This window comes from Rhipicephalus sanguineus, chromosome 8 (assembly GCF_013339695.2).
Source record: "Rhipicephalus sanguineus isolate Rsan-2018 chromosome 8, BIME_Rsan_1.4, whole genome shotgun sequence".
Classification (NCBI taxonomy): Eukaryota; Metazoa; Arthropoda; class Arachnida; order Ixodida; family Ixodidae; genus Rhipicephalus; species Rhipicephalus sanguineus.
In genome coordinates this window covers 67,478,700-67,501,348 of record NC_051183.1, presented here as the reverse complement: position 1 = coordinate 67,501,348, position 22,649 = coordinate 67,478,700, and the positions used below count along the sequence as shown (strand labels likewise).

Genomic DNA, 22,649 nt, shown 5'->3' with positions numbered 1-22,649 from the left:
TATATATATATATATATATATATATATATATATATATATATATATATACATGATCCATGCATATTGTTAAGTTCCACTCATCCATTTCATGAGCCGAGAAGCAGACTACTCTAACGCATTCTATCAAATGTAGAACCACAGAAGCTTCTCTTCGCAGGCACATTATGACATCTTTAAGAATGTCCCTGCTGCAAAATGTGCGTGCAGACGCGTGACGCGTTCTCCAAACAGCTGTTGTTTTAAGAACATTCTTTGTGCAAGCAATCACATAGGGATGCCCGTTGTAATGTTAGAAAATGTGTGGAGTGTAGGTTAGCCGACGCTCAATAGAATGTCAGTGCGGATAACTGATTAATCTGCTATACTTGCTTTATTAACAATAACGGCTTCATAGCGGCCTCATCAGACGATGAGAAAGGCACAATAGTTGCAGGAGCGTACAGCCATTTCGTGTAATGAAAAAGCAATGTAACCCAGAGGTTCGACTTCTCATTTACGTACATACCCTTCCAGCACAGGAACAAGTTCAGAAAGCTCAGATGGAATTGCTAAGCACTTCAGCCAAAGGAGCCGCGTGAGGTGCCTTGAGGAGCAACATAAGCTTCCAGTTGCGCAGCGCAGTTAATAAAAAGAAGAATGTACAGTCGTTAATGCACCAGCATGCCTCCTGACAAGCTTTTGCGCTGCGTAAGAGATAAAGGAGCACGCGACTTCTTTGCCACACAGCAGGAAGTATGTCGAACGCATGAGGACATTGCTGAACGATTCATTACAATAGCAGGGTTAAATTATCGAGCTCGCTTCCTCTGTAATGACTATCACAGTAACATTAAACACAGTCATTCACGCTGTCACACATGTGGAACACGACTGTTTGTCATTGCGACAGGTTTTGAGAGCTTAAGTGTACGTCTAGAGCAATAAGCAACAACATTGTCGCAGTTGAATAATCTTTACGGCTTCTTTTATTTTTCAAAATAACAAGGAAATCAAAGTACACGCATCTTGTTGATTGGTGCTCAATCACGCTCGTGTCAATAACACAAGTATGCGATATTTTTCACACTGGTAAATTGTCCTTTGTCTCAGGGGTCTGACCCGCGGACCTCTCGTAGGTCCCAGCCCGTGCATGAATGTCTTCGTGCTCTTTCTCTGTCTCTCTTTATATATATATATATATATATATATATATATATATATATAAGATAAACTTTCTTCAGATTTATATCCCATTTATTACAAATACCACCCCCTATACTTTCCTTAGTCTGTTAGTTCTCTTTAATATTGTGTCTAACAAAGAAAAACGAGCCCTTAAAAAGTCATATTTTCTTCATTCATAGCAAGGGTCTGGTTCTGGCAGACTTGGTGCCTTCAGGTAGTATGCGAGGGACTATTGGTCAGCTGCCAGTTCGTAAAAAGCTCACGTGCTACGTGACGCCAAAAAGGCAGAAAAAGAGTGTTTCACACTCGCCGCCATGGCTGCGATCGGCGCTGACTAACACTCCTACGTTTAAATGCACATATAAACCCTGTAAAGTGGACGGGGGGATGACCGCCGCCGTAGCTCAGTGGTAGACCATCGGACGCGTGATTCGAAGGTCGCAGGTTCGGTCCCTGCCGGCGGCAAGTTATCTTTTCGTCCACTTTACATTCTTCACATTTATATCCCATTTATTACAAATAACATCCCCTATACTTTCCTTGGCATTATTGTCTGTTAGTTCTCATTAATACCTTAATACTGGGCCACACATAACGAGAAGTGATGAGTCGCCGTGTGGCGCAAATGCCATGGTGAGCCAAAGAATGCAGGGCATCAAAGACTGCTCAACAGAATCGGAGAGGAACGCAGAGTCGAGGACGTCTTGTCGATTATCACAAATAAGGGAGATGTCAGAGTGAGGCACCAAGACATTAGCCAAGACGAGAGATATGTAGGACTTGTGTAACAGCTGGATGTCCTCGTCATTTCTCTTGGCGCCAGCCATGGCCGTGAGGTCGATGCTCCTCCGGCCGTGTTCTGTTGCATAGATAGTGGTGAAAAAAAAAAGCGCATCGGCAACGGGGTTGGCTTTTCTGCCATGTACTAAAAACAACCGTCGAACTAAAGCTCTATTTCAGTATCGGCGTCCACATTTCAGTCATTCTGTGATTAACATCGATGTGTCTCGAAACCTGACCTCAAATCCCCTTCTGAAAGGACCCATATAAAGGGTGTCCAAGCTATATTTAGCCAGAGTTTAAAAATATTCAACCGCACTCTATGACGATGCGACCATATGTAGGTTGCTGAGTATAGCATGGAGTAAGTCACACTATCTTTTTTCATTTCTATTTATTCGCCTAATGAGGCGCTTTTAATTAACTAACATTTGAAGCACGACAGCTGGAAAAGAAATTATAATGAGAAAGTTGCACGTCGGTTTGCAGGTTCTATCAGAAAGTTTTTTGTATCTAATAAATATTAGCGTTTTTCTGTTTACGACAGATGCCCGTGAAATACAAAACAATACCACGTGACATGCTCGCTTGCACGTAGTGATTGCAGTGCTCCATAACCTTCCGACCATGAAGTGTACGCTTACGTCGCGGCTGTTGATCACAGCGATAAGCAGACGTAACGCTTTTAGCAAAACCTGCGTCATCGCGCAGCCGCTACCATCGTCGCTGTCTTGTCGAGGCAGCCCCCCGGTCAAATGTTTTGGCCGTTTGCACGCGGATCGTTATGCAGCGCTGCAATCATGGCACGCCTTAGTGCGCAAGCGGGCACGTGACGGCGTATATATATAGATATATATACAGAGAACACTGAACTACTTTTGCAAAGGCACATTTCAGTTTCGTGTTACAGTGACTCCTATGACAATGGGATCGACCATATTTTGTTGAAATTTTCTTATTAAGTATGTTCACGAGCACCGCAGACGTGACTGGACTCAAGAATTTTTAACACGCAAGTGTTTTATGCCGGGGTTCACCAAGCCTTAAGTGACGTATTTCCGTCACGGATATGACGTTTATAAAATGGGCGCCAACGGACGAGAAAGAAAAATATTGTAGGAAGAAGTTCCGCATCAGGGAAATGAACGTACGTCCTCACAATCTGCGAAGATAGGTTCCCGGCGTTCTACCGACTAGACTAGCGAGGCAAATGCACCGACACTCCAGAAACGCGCCTCATATTTCTCACACATTCTTACTGACACGTGGCTCTCTGCTAGCCGGACTGGATGGGGCGGAGTGGTGCCGCCGTCTGTCACCGACGAAATGAAGTAGTGTGTCATGGCTCCAGCGCCGAGTGGGAAAGATTCTGCGAAGTTGCAGTTAAAGCACGGCCTCCGAGATCGCACCTGCAGCTTTCCTGGCGCCGCGCAATCTCGTAGGTCATGGTTAGAGCGTCTCGACACCAGTGAGGAGCACTTGCCGCGCTAGCATCGGGGAGTCGCGCTAGAGGCACTTACGTCTTTGCCATTGCCTTCGTATTAGCGTGTGACGCGTCGTTGTCGGAGTAGTGGCAGTAGTGCAGCTTCCACGTGCACTAACGGTGTTTCTTCGTCGTCGACTGCTTCTATGCGATAGCACCGGCTAATAAAACTGCTGCAATAAGCGCCGCAGAAAGGCAACGATGCAGATGGGCTAATGCCGTGCCTTGGTGGAGCAAGGCAGAGGCCAGAGGTACGTCGAAAGCCTGCACGCTTTCGTGGTCAACCTACGAACCTCTGCCTCCCGCGTTTGCTGAAGCGCAGTGTGGCAGTGTGTGCATGAGCACACGTGTAGATTACCTTATTACTCGGGAGCGTACACCGTGCAGTTTCTCTCCTTAATTGACGACGCTTTGAAGAAGTGCATAGCGGGTACCAGTGTTTATTAGGTACTTGTAGATGTAATCTTGGCGAGCGGTTCACGTGTGGAGCACACATAAGAAAACTTCTCGACACGTCCTTCTAGCGCCGGGCCCTAAACCCAACTAACGGTTTCTTTATTTGCTGCGCCTCTCGCGCCATCCTTGCTGCTGCGGCGCTCCAGGTCATGCCCCACCTCTTCTTCCTTCACCGTGCAATCCAGTTGATCTCGGTGGCGCTACACACGGTACGCTGTGTCCAGGTATATATTAACAATTTCAGCTACCACAACGGTTACATCATGAAGATGACCGTTAGTCGTGGTGATGTAGATGTGCCATTAGGCGTCAACGTAGGTGCATCCACGTCAAACGGTGCCGGAGCTTTCGTACCTCTCGTATATCACTACACAATAAGCACTACTTCTTTGAAGACACGTTTCACTTTCGTGTTATAGCAGTTCCTACGACGGAGGGATCAGCCATTTTTTTTACATGAGGCACTCCATGTGGTTACATATTTGTAAAAACATATATGTGGAACAAATACCCTATTTAAGAATCGGCTTTTTAGATTTCAGTTATTCCCGCGATAAGCGTCGATGTGTTTTTCGCAACCCGCCGGCAAGTCCCTTTTCGAAAGGATCACATATAAAAGATATGAGAAATACCATCTGTGAAATGTCAACGTCAGGTCATGTTTCGTTCAAACTCATCCCACCCCTCCACCCCTCCACCACAACAGACGCCACAGTCCCGGCCCCTCCAGGAGACTAGATTTCGTGACTGCGGCCCCTTAGTAGAGATGAGTTTCATACATCTGGTCGAGAATATAAAGAAGGCATGTTGTGATGAACATGACTGGTCCATGTGCGTCTATTACAAATTTTTTGCACAAGTAATTTGTGGTCCCTGCAGATAAATCTACTTGTCTTTTATTCTGCGGCTTTCGGTTAGACATGAATTACTTTAACGTAAATCACGTTGGCTTGCAGACAAACGAGTGTTCTTCATATCCTTCCGTAAAGCGAATCTCAAAAAACTCGTCGGCACCAAAACTTGTTGACGATCCCTCTCCTTCGAGGAGTGCCAGGTGGGAGCACGGCAACCATGGTGATACATTTTTCGAGCATCTGCGAAAAAATGACAGAAAAAGTTAGGCATTCGAAATGAGATAAACCATGCTGGGTGTGTCCAAAGAGCAAGGACGATATAAAAAAGACGCGCACACTGTGATGACAAATGCTTGCGCTAGGAAACATCGAAAATACTTCAGGAACAAGTACAGCACTGAGCCTTCGTTAAAAAGTAAATACAGCAACTGCTGTATAAGACTGAAAGAAAGCATGGCAGATCAAAGGAAGAAACAAATGAAAAATACCTTGAGGCAAGGTTAAGTGTAAGAAACAGATATTGATATGTTGAACAATTCAAATATACCAATAAAAAAAGAAAAACTTCTCCTGCTACATAGACCATTCCTAAGAAACTTCAAAGCAAAAGCACGTGCCTTGTATCTTTTCTTGCGTATTTCAATCTGCAGTAAAATGCCGGGTATCGTTTCCTGCCTGCATCAATCTGCAATGGAGTTCCTTATATATTTATTTGTTTGTTTCGATGTGCAATAAAGTGCTTTCTCTGTAATATTATTTCGTGAGTTGTACTGAAGTGTGCTGTACCTTCCTGTTTCATTTCGTTTATTTTTTTCTGAAACCAGATTCAAGAACTCCACATACAGACACGCACGAACTGTTTAATTTTGGCTTTTTATTGGCAATATACAACGCTTTGGTTTCGTACTTGTAAACATTCTCAGTAAAATTTGGTTGTCTGCTGACGATGAAGGATTATGGCAGAACCTTTTGTAATGGGTTGGAAGGACTATACAACACACTCATTGCGCAATTCGCATTGTGTGGAGCGTAGGTAAAGACTCTCGTTGTGACGCCTGGTTGTTATTTTACTCTTCTGCTATATTACATATGTTATGTCGTTCCTTGCCAATATGAAACCTGTATTGGTCGCGAGATCGACCAATTGGTGGCAGCACCATCTCGGCGTTAGTGTGGATACGTCACCCTTGCTGTGCATGAAATTGTATTGGGCTGCTGTTTCTCTATATTGATTCTGTGCTCCGTAGCTGTAGAAAAAGCTGTATTTTCGAAAGAAAGGTATTGTTTGGCTCCGCAGTGCAGCACACATTGCACGGAGGGAGATATACTTTCATTTCTATCCCGTCGACGCTCAACATCACAGAGACTCGCTTCTCAAGTGCCGGCACGGCAAGGGGCTTTCCCATGGCGCATAGCAAGCACTTCCGACACAGTGGGTTGAAGCGTTCGCTGACGAAAAGTGTCGATGCTCAGTCAAACATGTTCCTCACTCTTACTCTGTGATCTGTGCATTGATGCTTGTTGGATACGTAGTTTCTGCTCGCTACGTGCATGAGCATCATTGCAGTCCACGAATGATCGTGGCGACTTGCCTAGGGCTGCCTGGCATGATTTGCTCACGATATTGCCTACTCCTGCATTTATATGAATCGAGTCTCGAAGTATGCAATTCGTTCTACATACTACGTGTGCCACCATCCAAGTGAATGCAAGCTTTGTTAGCGCTAGCTGCCTGTATTTTTGGGCGAGCATCGTCGATCCTTAGTGTAATTTGCGCGTTTTCTGTCACCCTTACTCAACTTCGAGCAGCGCTCTCAATGTTCCGAAGTTTAAATATCAGCGCGAAAACTCGTCCAGTTTGTGCATTATCTCGTACAGAGTAAGATTGTTGTTTCTTGCGCCAGAAACGGACGGACCACGTAAGCGATAAATGAACATACGTGAGAGAGCTTGTTGCCACTGCTCATGCTGATATATTTTCTCGTCGATTCTTTTAAATGGATCTTCCAGAAATGACTGAGGCCTAACTTACCGCATTTACTTGAATAGCAGAAGCTGCCTCGCAACAAATATGCAACGAAGTGCGATACGCGCCACAACCAACCTTATCCGAACAACTAGAAGTTTTATGATCACCCTGCAGGGCTTGGGCATTCAATTCTGCTATTGCTTCTCATCAGTCAAGTTCACATATACCTTATTTGGGGTCTTTTCTAAGTCAGGAAGACTGGAGTACGAATGCAACATACACAGCATCGTCAGAGCAGCACTTACAATAGACGACACTGAATTCAGTCATGTGGCCCGCCGCAACAACTTTGTCGTCATCGAAGATAACGCGACACAATCCCCAGCATAGGTTAGAATTGTGCTCATAGACAAGGGCACTGAGACACGAAATTACAAATGTTAGTCTCACAACACGCTGAAAAGCGACAAGCGTATGTGGCGCCGTCGCCTTAAACAAATGTTTTCACATCGCCACTCAAAAAAACTTCTCACTTTACGAACTTGCATCACAAAAAGTAAGAAATAGGTTATCTCAACGTCGACAAAGCCGTCCCTCCAACTTCCATCGTGAATACGGGGACAACAAACACAACACACGCTGCTGATGAAGGTGCGACGAGACACCGGCATCCACACTTGGGGTCTTCGTCCTTTCGCCACTAGGTGCCGACTGTGTTCGATCTCGCCGCCAATGGGGCATTCATGAAAATAGCACCGGCAAGCTCTGTGGTAGAACACTGGGCTGCCATGCAGAAGGCCCAGGTTTAAACCGCGTTCCATCGCGGATATTTCTCAGTTTTTTTTTATTATTTCGTGAGATAGCGGTTACGGACACCGGCGGCTGCGGCGGTGTTGTTATTACATAACAGCTTTCGCTGTAAAACTAGATGAGTTCTGACTTTCTGCTGAATGTTTAATAACAAAATCCGACATATATATGACTGCGCACTCATCGAAAAAGCAGACAAAACCTGTCAAGGAATCTACATCTTTTTTTCAATCGTGATACTTATGAGATCCTGACACAGCTGGCTCCTTCAAGATTAAAAATATATATACATGCCTGAATTGGATCATGCTGAAGCGTATTGTTCGCCTGTTCAAAATGTCTGGTGTGATGATGATGAGTACACTTGCACTTTTTACAAGGAAAAGTAATGTGCCCACCATATTAGCTCTCAACATCAAAATTGAGTTCCCGTGCACGCTCGCTAAAATGCCTTCCAGTCTGGCCTATACAGAACTTGCCATAGCTTACAGGGATCTTTTACAGAGCTTGACGAGTGTCCTTAGTGCACTTCAAAACATTCTTTTGTTCTTAATAAGTATTTTATTAGGAGCTGGCTCACCAGGTTATTAAGATGCGGCGAAGTCCCGCGCCGTAACCTTAGTTGCAGAGGCGACCGCTACAGGCGCAGATTGCGCGAAAGAGAAGTCTTCTTCTTCTTGTTCTTCGAGCGCTTTGATGATGATAAAACGCAGGCAAAACCACATATACCACAGCCAACTATAGCATACGGCACTCGCTCCACTCCGGCGCGTGCTCTAGTTTGATAGGAGAACGCTAGAGGGCCGCAACTGCGTGCTTCCTCTCTCTTTCGATAGTCGTTAGTCAGTGCGCTTCGATAATAATAACATGAATGAAGAAGACAAGGCGGCGGAGCGGAGGGCTCGCAAGGCAGCAATGCGGCCTCGACGCCAAGACCCTGCGGTGAGAGCTCGCGAGGTCGCACAGAGACGTCAGCATCGTGCGGACCCGGAGATACGAGCCCAAGAAGCCGAAGCAGAGCGGAAGCGGCGGCAAGAGAACCTCGAAGAGACGCGGAGTCTCAGCGGCCAAGCACCGAAAGCGGTCGCTACCTGAAGTTGGTGGCGCCCACGCACGCTTCAAGCGCAATTTCATCGATAACACGTTCGGCCACAGCTCCAAGCTCTGCAACCGCTTGTGGTTCGACAACAACCTGATCGCAAGCGCTACTATAACAACCTGTCATTCTTTATATGACAGTAGAGGAATTGTACGGAGCATTCACGGTTTACCCGATTATCTCCAAGCCAGCTCCTCAAGCATCATTCACTTCGTAGATATGTAGTGATTTTTTGTACAAGAAACGTAAGTAGTTGTACTAGTTTACTTAATAAGGCCCAGAGGAAAATATTCGATGTGTATTATATATGTTCATAGGAACATATATTAAAAAAATTTAAGAAATGAGAGGCATGCAACTTCGACGCACATTAGAATTGTCTCTTTAATAGGGTGAGACGGTGTCCTTACTACAAAGAATAAACTCGAGCGAGATGAACAATAATGCAGCCTGCTAGAACGTACCTCAGCTCAGCGGAAAACGATGAATCCAAGGTTCATCTTTATTCCTCCATCAACCTGCGCAGTTAAAGAAGGATTATAGGCTAAACCACTTACACGTGTATCCTAAATATGATGTATAGTCAAAGCAAGAAATCAAAACTGGTGTAGATACGCTGATATCTCTAATCCCAACAACACAGCGGTAACGATAGCATGAGGTGTTTCTAATTTTGGTAGCATCTCTCCGATTTCTAGTTTACTAGTGTATGCTTGCTCATATTCCAAGTAAGGTGGATATTTGGCTCGTGTCGTTGTTTCCTTATTCTTCTGTGTTCGTGTGTGCACTGTGTGAAGATGATCATATTCCAATATGAAATTGACAAAATAGACAGATCGTTCCTTATTTTTACAAAGACATCAGTTCGTTGAAGTTTGGCGCGTTCTGTTTGCGACTACTCCACATCGACGAGGCTACCTTGTTGAAATTTTCTCCAGCGTCCCTTGTCATAATCAACCATTATTATGCAATTTTTTATCATGGTGGTCCATTTGTGGTGCACACGGTTTAGCCAAGGCGGGTGTTGTTGTGTGCCTCATTGAATGTATATTTATTCCAGCTTAAGCTGTCAACGCTACCGCCCTGAGAAAATGCAAAACCAATGTGCCTGATTGCATCTGACTGTCCTTAACCGTTATCGAAAGTGAGGAGCAGTTCGCATCAAAGCATTTACACGGTAACCGTCTTCTCTGAGCTGTAGGGTACGCCTACCTTGTACATCTGCCGGTGGATATTTTCGAAGCGTTAGACTAGCCATGATGGTACTTAGAAGCGGAAAACACGCAAGATACAAAAAAAATGAAGACGAGCTCTTACTTCCAAATGAAATTTATTTTCAGAAAGCGCGCAGGTTTTACCGTACACCAAAAGGCAAAAGAGACAGGGGCACGCATGTGTACTGAACAAGAAACAGGCAAATGTATTTCTTATGGCTGGTGATTCCGTCTTGATAGGTCTTCTTCACGCCTATGTAGCTGCATTTGCCATCAGACCACGATACTTTGTTGGAGACGCCCTGCCCCTTTTCTATCGGCGGTTCATCTTTCTCTTGCGGCAGCAAGTGAACGAGCGTTGACACCTGCTTGAGAGCGACCATGATTACCTCTCTCCCGAGAAGCATGGAAGATCGTTTTGGTGACATACGAAACAGAAAAGCTGCGACAGACTCACTTGACTTTCTCTATCATTGACTATGGTGTGGGGAGGGGGTTGAGACGGAATAGGGGTAGATGGGGTGGTGGAGCGGTGGAGTGGTTGCTTTGTCAAAACACGGTGCGACACGAGGCGGATCACGAATTCTGCGCATCCGTCTTTCTTTGCTTCCGCGGTCACATCATTTTGTTTTCTTCCTCGCATCTTGTGACAGACAGATCCTTCTTACACGAGGAACGAGTGCCGACACCACGGATGCTTGGTGGAATTGTAATTATAATAATTAATTAAGTTGTAATTACTTGCTGGTGTTCGCTCGCTTCCTGTACAAATGATAGTTTAGGTGCTCGACCTGTCCTCTGTATAAAACATTCAGAAAAGAGAGCTTCCCGTTTTACATTCTTCCCACCGTGGTGTATATCACCTGCTTGACGTAGCTCGCGGAACCCTTTCACTCACAATTTCTTGACGCAGAAGCAGTCAAATTCCTGACAAATATTTTTGGCCTTCGAATAAATAAACTTTGTGACGGCTCCTTGGTGTCTTTTATTGCAGGATTCGTAGCTGTAGCGGGAAACACTGCACCCTTCACAGCCCCGCAGGCAGTCCCGACAGACGCTGAAGTGTATCCCTTTGAGGCAGTACTGCAACAAGCGACACAGTTCATCGATCTTCAGGCAGATCATCTCGCCCACGAATTCGTGTTCATTCAAAGTGGCTCGAACACAGTAGATCACAAGTGTGATAAGCGGACTTCTTGTTGGTGACACGACGTCGAACGAGAGAATGCTCATCAGTACAGGCCGGATTTTCAGGCAATAAAAAAGCGCATTTTAGGCGCCAGAAATAAGCCGGAAAAGAAACGTTTCAACTCTTTGAAGAAAACAAGTTGTCTTTGAATTAAATATTCATATTATTCAAGCACTTTGAGAGAAGGATGCAGAAACATATCGGACACGTGAAAAAAATTGCTGCTTGTAACAGAGTTTCCACGAGATGGTCAGTCCTGTTGACCACCATGCCGGAAGGGTCTTTACATAGTGCATATTTCAAATGTGTTGCTTCGCAACGTAGGGGCATACTTCGCGCATTCTTCTTTGAAAATTATGTTGTGTGCTATTAAGAAAAAAAGCGTTTTTTTTTCTCTTCTGAAGGCAAATTCGCGCATTGAGGTTCGGCGCAGCCAAATTGTGCCTTAGGACTGCATTTCTGGCAACCTCGATTCGCAGTGAGCGCCTTCATGGGCGCTGGAATATAGGGCTTGTTTATTTTCTGCATGTACAGATTAGCATCAAACGCAGTCTGCTAAATTCACTCAAGCATTCATAAAGGCTGAAAATTCCAAATGCGTAAGCAGTGTTCATTTAAAGAATGTGAGGTTGCAGTGTGGAGTCACGAAAATATTAGCAGCAGAGACGTGCGATGCTTTGTACTCCAGGTGGGAACCGTTTGGACTGTGACGGTAGAATCTGCATCTCCTTCGGTATCACATGGGTCACTGGCATTTTCCATTTGTACCATGTAGAGTCCCGGATTCGTCGTCATACATGATATCGCGGATATCATCTACCTGGCTACATTGGCTGTCGCTTGAACTGTTCCGTCCAGCAGAGCTGTTAGTGTCGGTTGCAATATTCGCATATCGAACAAAAAGAGACGTTTTTGGCATAGAATGTAGCTTTATGGCGAATGTCACCCGTACAATCTGGGGCCCCACGTCTAACCGCTTTCATGCAGGGTGGCTAGCCTAGCTGACCACCATAAAAAAGGTCGTTATAGATTATCAGCCAGGTCCACAGCATGCCTTCATCAATATAGCCAGTAAGATAGACACTCGCGCTGTGTGTTACATCCAACAAAGATTCCGTGTAAGTTCACATAGCTTTGCGCAAGTGGCAACTTTTCAGAGTGCACCGCGGAGAAACGGCATGCTGTCTCAAGGCTGTTCCTTAGCAACAAAAAAGCTCCTCTAGAGAACCAGCACCACTTGCGGACTTTAAGAGAAGACTAAAGGGGAATAGTACACACTTGTTGGCTTTATAAACTGCCAGGTGACACTGCAAAAAAATTTGATTTGGTGGTAAGCAGCGCTGATCACCGTGCCCGAAAGAGTTAAGCGCCACAAATAGGTAGGCAACCACGTTTCAGGCCTCTAACGTCGAAAATGTAGGCAGAATATATGTTTTACATAAAATCAAACAATTTCAAAACAAACACCTGCCCGACATGTCTCTACGACAGCAAAGCAAAAAAAAAACGTTATTGCTAATGATGTCAAAAAGACGCCAAAAGTTGAACATGGCCTTACAATTGTCCTTTTTTTCCACACGGTTCGCAGAATACGGTCTTTCCTTTTCAGATGCGAAGCAGCTTTTGCTTGGGGCTGTATCCGTCCATTGGGGACCGTCTGCTATCTACCACCTAGCATAGCCATCTGTAACATACCGAGCGCGCGCTTGCACCAAGCAGAAGTCTTCTTCCTGTTGTTCTTCGACCGCCTTGAAGATGATACATGCAGAACACATTAGGGGCCCCGGATGACGTATGCTGTCTTAGCTTCGCGTAACGCAGGCAAAAGCATGTGCGCTGGTACGCACTAGTGAGTTCGGGCTTATGTAAGGGGCTGAGTAAGACGCTGTGGCCTCTCTTCTTTACACTCCATCAAGAAGTATGTGATGGAACGGGATTTTGCAAGCGCGCAATGAACCAACGCGTTGTATCCTAATCAGAACACGTTGGCACGCGCTAGCGTTTAGGGCCTGGGCTGGGTAAGACGCTGTGGACTCTCGCCTTTGCACTCTCTCAGCAATCACACGATGGCGTCTGACAACGAGATACTGCAGACGCGCGATGAACCCACGTGGCATGCTCCGACAAGAGTTCGGGACGAGTAACAGCCACAGCAACTACATTGAATTCATGGTGTGCTCAACATGCAAGGACGCTTTAACATCGGGCAAGGTGCCCGTGATGAACGGAACTATAAGTCGACCCATGCGCTGCTCCGCATCCCCACATAGTTCCTTTTAGTGGGAGGTGGTGTAATTTTATTCTCTAGAAAGTGAGTCAAATGTCCACTGTCGAATCAAAGCACTCCTGGGTCTCTTTCTTTATGGCATGTCGAAGAAGCGTGGCACAGGCGCAGATAGCCACACCGCTAAGAGACCACAAGGGAGGGCTGCCTCGTATTGGCGGGGTCTCTAATCACGTGGGGTCAATTTCTCACCTGTCGGTAAGCCCCGCGAAGTAATTCACAAATAAAACAAAAGCCGTGTGCACGTCACATTTTAACACGAAAGTGTTTTATGCCGGGGTCCACCAAGTACATCCATCACGGATATGACGTTGATAAAATGGACGCCAATGGGCGAGAAAGAAAAAAACCAAGAAAAAGAACCCCCGCTGGGAACCGAACCCACGATCTTGCGGCCGCGACGGCAAGCGCCCGACGCCCTACCGACTAAGCTAAGTCTGCGACAGATGCTGGACCCGGCGCGAACGCGCCTCATATCTTTCCCACATTCTCTTTCACACGGTGCTCTCTGTTGGAGGTAGGCGGCGCGGAGCGGGGCGGTGCCGTCGACTGTGAGAGGTGAAAAGAAGTAATGCTTCACGATCGACACTAACTAGCGCTTACTCCGAGATCGCGCGCGATATCGGAGGTCATGGTCATAGCGTCTCGATACCAGCGAGGTACACTGGCCGCGCTGGCGTCGCCGAGGCACCGTTGACGCACTTACGTTGCTTACGCTCTTTCTTAGCCCTTCGCTTCGTGTTAGCGTACGTCGGCTCATCGGAGTAGTGCAGCTTCCATATTCACCAACGGGATTTCTCCGCCGCCGACTGCTTCGATTGCGAGAGCACCGACTAACAAAACTTCTGCAATACGCGTTGCAGAAAGGACGCGATTTCGACGGGCGAATGTCGTGCCATGGCGGAGCGAGACTAGCGCCTGCGAGGCAGAGCACAGCGGGACGCACACGTTTGCGGCTCAGACTACGAACATCTACCTCCCGTGTTGCTGAAGCGTAGTGTGTGGTAGTGTATGCATGAGAGCAGGCGTTGGTCACCCATTGCTAGAAAGTGCACACCATGCCGTTTTTCTACCTAATTGACGACGCCTTGAAGAATTGCATACCGGGTACCAATGTTTAATTTGAGCTTGTTGATATCATCCTTACGCGGGATTCATGATTTGCTGTGTCCAAATATATGTTTGCAACGTCAGCAACCGCAACGGTTTAATCATGATCATGGGCGTTAGTCGTCGCGATAGAGACATGCCGTCAACATGGGTGCGTCCACGTCAAAACGGTGCTGTAGCTGCCAAACACGAAAAGACATTGTACAAGCTCTCATATATCACGACACCATAAGCACTACTTCTGTGAAGACACGTTTCACTTTCGTGCTATAGCGATTCCAATGACGGAGGGATCAGCCATGTTTTTTCTTTCTTTTGATCTTCACTGTCCATTCCCCTGACGGCTCTCCACGGTTTTAAGTGCCCCCGCCATTTCATAGCGGCGGCGTCTGGTGGCCGGCGCGTCCCAATTCACTGCTGCTCCAATAGACGACAACTTTTTTTAACAGTACTGTGGAAGCTACGTAACCGAAACACTTGCCCACGCGCGAGCCATGAAATAGTACATATTTTCATTTTACAATTTCCAGTGTTACCTAGCTCAAATATATGAAGCTTTCTTCATTATAAGTATGGGAAGTATGGGAAGCCGTTGGTAGAAAAACGGTTTTGTACATTTTATTATAGATACTGCGCATTCAAAAGAAGAGAAACCATGCCAAGATCAAACTTTTGGATGACATACCTTCCATCTGGCTTGAGTTACGTTATATATGAAGTGTTCATCTACAGTGCTATTGGGTTTGTTATTGACGTAGACATACTGCGCAAGTGCGCGAGTCAGTGGTCTGTCCGGATTTTTGTCTTCTCTCCATCCACCGGCTTCGATGCTTTCTTTACAAAAGCTCACAAGCAATACGATGAGTAGCATTGAAATGTTAGCTGCAGCCATATCCTCCTTTGTGAAACCTGCAGTTGTCATAATTAGAGATCCGCATCACCGATTTCCTGCAGCTGCGAATATTAGCGGAGTTATACAAGCACTATCACATCAATTTGCATGATCCCTGAAAAACGTTCGTTAATTCCTGCTGAGGAAAAATTCCTTTGGATCATTGCACGGTACTCAGAGGTCAAATGCATAAAGAGGCTTTGAATATGCGTAAAATTTACTGTGGATGTTCTATTGCTATTTGCAGCCTACACAATTACATTGGTATGCTGGAACCGAAATCACAAACGGCGTCCGCTGTTTTTACAGGTTTTAATAAATGCGTTATGAGGAAAACTTCATAAGCTTGTCATACTGTTCTCAGTTATAACTTCAACGTGTGTCACCTTCCCGAATATCCTAGTTACGAGCGCTTTTTAAGGGTTAAATAAAAACTATGCCATGGTAAGCTTTTTTTATGGTATCGATACAAGTTCTAAAAAACGGCAGTGAATAGTTTTGCGTGTGGCGCTATACTATCAGGGTTCGCTGTGCAATTAAAATAACAGAGCATGGAGACATACGACGGAGCCAAATCTTGGGACAGCTGCGGAACTCTGGAGGCCTACATTAGTTTAAATACAATTGCCGTGACCATGTAGAAATATAATTTCCTACCACAGCAGCCGTTAATTCGTTTATATGTTCCTTTTATTGGCGATCATATGTTATGCGAAAACGGGAAGAGCTTGAAGCGGGAAAAAGCTAGCCCACACAGTATTCGAATTGCGATCATTGCAATGCATAGCGCTAAACGCTTGTCGACATAGCATCGCACTCTATTTGCCTAGTCTATATTCAGTAATATTCGTATGACTTTCACACCACCAAGATCTAATGTAAATGTTATTGAGAACTAACAGACAATAATGTCAAGGAAAACTTTTCTTGGCATTATTATCTGTTGGTTCTCATGAATATTGTGCCTAACAAAGAAAAACGAGCCCCTGAAAAGCCATCCTCTTTCCTTCGACATCTAGTGTAGAAATTGACGATGTTATTGCACTTATATTCGCATTGTGACAATGTGCGTAGTGATCGCATTCCAATTACAAATTGCGTTAAGGCAATAAATGGAACTGCAACCATCGTTTTCATTTATTGCGTTAGTTTGCCATGCTGCATGAATACACATTACACAAAATTGTGCATGTTTCTCTCATGAAGTCGAGGAGGGACTTATGATTCGGACCGTACATCAACCGCTGCAAGTCAGGTAGCCTGGTGTGCTAAGTCCCGCACTCCGCAGGTGGCGTCGACGACCCGCTTGTAGCTCAGGCTATGCCCATAGAAGGTGGTTCCGGTCTGCTTCCCGCGCCGGCGCTGGGCAAAATGGGCAATTCCAGGTTGTTTCGGTGTATCTCCATTTCGCGCGGATTGAAGGCCTCACAACCGCACTCACACGAACTCTTCGGAGCGATATATTCAATTGACGAGTGAGTACACTCGGGAGGTCATGACCACGCGGAGGCATGAGAGCTCGCGGGGCGCAGCTGGGGCAGCTCAAGCCTTAGAATATCGGTTGAGCAGTCAATAAGCGCAGAATGAACAGTCAGAAAGTGCATTCCGAGAATCACCTCGTGAGGGCACTGCGCAAGTACAGTGAATAGTACTAACATTGAACGGTCGGCGATGGCGACATGGACGGTGCACATACCCATGACGGTTGTTGTGCTGCCTTTGGCTACTCGAAGGGCAGGTGACTCCGCGGGCGTTAGCACTTTTTGGAGAGGTCTACAAAGATCACGGCACATTACCGACACCTGAGATCCAGTGTCGATGAGGGCTTTAACGGTTACGTGATGAACAAAACTTCGATGAGACAGAGAGAGAGAGAAATGTTTTAATGGAAAACTGGAGATAAAAACTGCGATAATGTTTCGTTCGATAATGTTTCGTTAAGGACCAAGGGTCAACAGCGGACTTGCAGTCGAAGTCGTCAACGCAGCCCCACCTTCGGGGCTGTATTGGTTAGTTTCCCGAGAAGCGGCCCGAGTGGGACAGCCACGAGGGACGCCGAGATGTAGGCAAACAGGACTGACGGCGCTGTGGTGAGAGGCTTTCTAGTGCTTTCTCTCGTTCAGAGGCTTTCCAGTGGTTAAGACAGTGGAGAGAGATATGCTCGATCTGAGAGCACAGGAAACAAATTGGGCTGTCGACCGGGGTTCGCCACTCAGGTGGGTCCCGGTAGCGATTCGCGAAGTACTGTCGAGGTGCAGCAGATGCAGTGGCAAGAGCGGTAGGGGTGGGATGGGGCTAACGGCGGATGGGATGTCATATTCGCAATTTCGTGGCGAACAGCTTGAATGTGCGAGATTGTCAAGCCGTCATGCGTATGGGGAACACGCGAGCTCGGAGCCATAGCCTCAACTCAGCGAGGTATGACCTGTGTCAAACTTGGTGATGCTGGTTGTTGCAACGGCGTAGGTTCAATGCAGGAAGGGGTCGGAGCTGTATTAGGAACCCGGCCGAATCGTTACACGATAATCTTGCTTTTTCCTTGCTCAAAGTGCCGGCATTCTTCAATGAGGGAATCAACCGTTGTGGCAGTACCTGCAAAGCCAGAAGTTGAATTCGTCGTCGCCGGTGCCCTTCAAGATGTATGCGACTTTATCTGCCTCCGGTATGTCGTCCGCTTCTCGACAGAGTGTCAGAACGTCCTGAATGTAGGAGATATACATTCTGGAGACGTCTGGGCCCGGGACACGAACTATTTCTGCGCTGCCATTTGGCGTCCGATTGCTCTCCCGAAAATATTGCATAGCTTCTGTTTGCAATGTCACAACTTGTGAGTTCGGTTTCGTGCGTCTCAAACCACGCATCTACGGTTTCCTCAGGTAAAAATGTGAAGTTAGTGAGAGACCCCACCGGTTACTGTTAGCAAGGCGTTGGTACATCGCCAGCGAGTCTTCCACGTCGACCTTACCAGTGCCTGTGAATATTCACAGATCATGTAGCCGAGTCATAACGTATTGCGCTGGCGTCTAAGCAGCCGAGACACCGGCGGTAGCCATAGTATTGGCACACGTGACGTTCACTGCGAAGATCCAGGTGCGGCTTTCGTAAAGACTGCCCGCACTCCTGTACGGGTATATTGACAGTAGATTTACAATACCTACGAGGCCAACCGTTGATGCGGTATGACCAGGGCGACACCATCGATCGAAGCAAAAGAGTGAGCACTGGGCGTGTTGGTATTACATGACTTGGAATAGTAGGCGCAAAGATGATCGTCTTTTGTTCGTCTTCTTTGCGCCTATTATTTCGAATCAAGCAAGAGACAACTAAACTTCTTCTCCTAGCAGCGCCCTTTCGTCTACAGCGGCACAAACACCTATGCCGCACTATAATGGAAGAGTGTGCGAAGAAAGCTAAACTGCAAAAAGGTGTATTAAATACATTTCTGTGTCAGGTGGACGTGGACTTTCCCTTTCCCTGCTGAAAGCATTGCATCAGTCAATATTACTCCGTTCGCTAATTATCCGCAAAAATATAGTTAGCTTGAACGTAATACGATCCTGCATACTGTGTCTGAAGGCTATCTATCATTCAGTGTCGCAAAAGAACATACCTAACTTTGAGGCTGTTCTAATTCATACGTCATGCATTCAAATTATATTGCGCGATTATCATTGATCAAGCCATCTGTTGTTGCTGCCACCATTACTAGTTTTAGCAGCATGTGCTAGCAGTTTGCTTCTCCTTCGACCGAGCCATGAACACATATGTTTCAGCCCTAATAAAAGTGAAAACATTGCAAAGGCGTCTCTGGATCATGCCATCACCCAAGTTTCGAACGCTGCGCATATACTTCTGTTGTTACAGGTCACCATAACGTAGTACCATGATAAAAAAAGTTCCTTACGCAGCAATGCGGTGACAGTTATGGCGTAGGCCGTATGCTGACACTGACTCTGGAATTCACGCCTGAACAAATTAAAGTGGTATGTTCGACGAGTACGTGCAGAGCTTGTCAAGGCAAGAAGGCAAAATGTAAAGAAAGGTTATAAGCGATGCGCAAAGCGCCGACGACGCCATCTGCCGCCATGGCTCGGAACGCTCGCGGGGCCCGGCGAGCAGTGTTCCCGCGAGCGTCTATACGCGAGTGCACGGATGGACGTGTTTTTCATCGTGATTTAACGATTCTGGTGGGCCTCAGCGATGTCGAAAAATACCTGCTGCGTTGTCGGCTGTTCAAACACACAAAAAAAATCGCCAGGAACGCACATCTACAGGTTTCCGGCGCTATTTCATGAGCGAAAGCGACGGCGGCAGTGGATTGCGGCTGTACGACGTAGAAGCTAAGCAATCGCGCTTTGTTTACGGCAGTGTTAGAACGATTACCGTGTTTTTATTTCTTCTTTTTTTGTCGCTATGTTTTCAGCGAACGCTACTACGTTTACACTAGGTCGCCTCGCCTGCATTGTAGACACTACAATTCACATGAGGTTGTTATTACTGATAAGACGCGATACCTTGGCTCACTTGAAAAACGAATGGCGCGAAGCGCAATGCGAGAGAATGTAGGGCAGGTGACGGCTCCTTTAAAAAAGTGCCGTGGAATCACACGTGTGCTGTACGAAATCGGATGCATTCTACCTATTGATGGCACTGGAATGCGATCATCGGTGCAGAATGTTCGCTGTGCGCTTCTGCACCGATGATGACAAGCTTATCGTTTATTTTTTCACAAGTTTATCGTGCTGGTTTCAAAGTTTTACCAACGCTGACCCTTCACGTGGCCGACCCTGTGAAATCTTCATTTTCGGAAACAGCGCGAGCACACGGGACAAGAAAGACAGACAGGACTTTGCGCTGGCTAACAACATGAGCGTTTAATTCGTGCGAACACATATATACGCTTCCTTGGAAATAGATAAGCAAGAGAGGATGAGGGAAGGGGAAAGGGGAAGCCCTACGCCTGCGCCGTGGCTAATGCATGAAAACGCAAAGATCAATCACGGAGGTAATTAATCTCCTTGTTGGTTAGTGCGATGGACGGTGCGCTTACACATGATGGCCCGATGGAATGAATCGTGAACGCTTCATATATTTCCCGGGCGTGGCAGTCACGATATCTGCGTAAGATACGCGTCTGATCGAAACTCGGAGTGCAACCGCACTCGGCACAGTGGATTGCCAGATTGCTTCCAGTCTTGTCCTTGAGATTGTTCTTGTGCTCTCGCAGCCGATCATTAACGCAACGCCCTGTTTGCCCAACGTAGCGGCCACCGCAGGACGTTGGTATCTCATAGACGACCTCAGTCCTGCAGGGCACAAATTTTTGTTTCCGAAAATGAAGCCATGCCAACAAGCTCAAGTTGACACCCTCCTGTGAAATCTATACGCCGGTGCGACAGCGCTCCCTCAAAATCTACTATATCAACACATGGCACGTAAACGAAGCTACTGTGTCGAGAAAAAACATTGGTTCACGCGTCAACGCATGCAGGCGTTAGTGATCGGGAGTTTATAAAGAAAGCGGTGTACTTACGATGAGCTCCACTTCGTAGGAGAAGCTTGTTGTCGATTGTCTGTGACAAACACTTGTCGCGTATGGGGACATTGTCGTCCCACACAGCTGTGACATCGGACACATGTCCACTATTATAAAGTGCGGCTCCTTTGCGCACACTGTTGCCGCAAAAGTAATTATCTGGGTCGCGCACAACCGGCGAATCGCACGCGCGCAAATGAGGCGTTTGCTACGCGACCCGCGAGCGGTTCCAACGGCCACCGCTACGCGGCTTTCAGTGGCGCCCCTATAGGCGTTGCGCATCGCGGATAGGGTAAAAATTATGACACAAAAAGGCCGTACGCGTTTATCCTACTTTAACATCACGATAACTGAATAAACAAAGCCCCTTTACTCACCGGAGGTAGAGGGGATTCACAATATGGAGCTTCAATATGCGCGCTCAAAGAAATAAGTGCACTTGACCAAGTACAATGATAAAATCATAGGGATCTAATTATTAACGGTCAGTTTTCATGTAGATATTCGAGTAAAAGAAATAGTAATTCTTTACTTTTCCTCGAAAAGACACGTAACACGTGTCTGTCACATCATAAATACCATTAAAGGAAGTTCAGTTCCTATCCCAGTTGAACGAATGCATGAGCAGTCATTCGGACTGCCCATGCATTCGGACTGCATGGGAATGCATGGGCGATACTTCGTCTCTTTTCTAGGCCACATGCCAACACAACGATGCCAGAAAGTACCTCAGCATCATGTCTGATTGGTGCGCCTTCGGGTTGAGCAACCGAACGTAAACTGGGATGGGACTTTGCTTTTATATGTATTGCATGCCCTAGGAGGGTGAAACAAATATTTTCTCTACAGCTGCAGAGTTAGGAAAAAAACTTCACGCCCTCGAACAGCGGTCGTTTCAGCAATAATTACTCTCTGGACAAGCTCTAGTGCGACTGGATACATCACCTATTCGGTTCGCACGGCTTAGCTCTGCTGAAAAAGACAACGTGTACATACCCTTCAATATCGTTCCAAACACTCGACCAGCTCAACGCTGTAGCAAGAGTGGGTTATGCGTTTTTAGTAAGTGCGTCACATAGAGAATAGAGGCACAAATGTTTTGCTGTTGATCACTGTTTCATAATAGCATTCACGTCAGCTGGGTCTGGCACTAGGCGCACTTGAGAGGTGGCTGATGGATTGCTGCGGCGAAGCGGCATAGCAGCGCCGAAGTGATCAACTATGCCTCTGCCGCACGCCGTGCTGTCACCACTACGCGCAGGAGATAGGTTTGGCCGATGAAGCAATTCCGTTGACAGCCCCCGCGAACGCCATCTCGTCCGCTTGTCAACAGGCGGTACGCGTCCAGAGACTCATCTCTCGCACGTCCCCGGCTCGCTATGCTACCACTTCGGAAAAACCAGCTACGCCCACGGTTGCTTGCAAATCCACGCGATGGGACTACAAGGTTCAACCGTTAACGTGACGCGTCTAGAGCGTCGCGAACGACCACATGACGTCACCGGCTACCCTGATACAACTCAACCGATATCTTGGCCCCCGTCGCGTTTGCCGTCGCCAAGGCGCTGCTTTTCGCCTCGTTGTCGCGCCTGTTCTAACCCGACCGGGCCAGTTATGCAGGTCTTTTTCCGGAAAACTAAGAAAGCAACATATGGAGGTGTGGTTGCTGTTAGTCGCTGCTGGCAACGATGACAAGCCAACGATCCCAACAACATAGAATCGTACCGCCAGCCAGATTGACAAAACTTTACTACAAGAAGCAGGATTGAGACGAATTAACAAAGGCGGGGCTAGTCAACGCAGACGTGA

The 22,649-nt window shown here is 46.6% G+C and overlaps 1 long non-coding RNA gene across 1 annotated transcript; it reads right to left on the bottom strand.

Annotated features, from left to right (window-relative positions):
• Positions 1–4,738: 4,738 nt before the first annotated feature.
• On the bottom strand, positions 4,739–21,884 carry LOC119402792 (uncharacterized). The gene is made up of 4 exons (XR_005185930.2): positions 21,837–21,884; positions 15,098–15,321; positions 9,080–9,133; positions 4,739–4,977 (listed from the first exon to the last, which is right to left on the bottom strand). It is a non-coding gene; the product is annotated as an uncharacterized LOC119402792 (long non-coding RNA).
• Between the last annotated feature and the right edge of the window lie 765 nt (positions 21,885–22,649).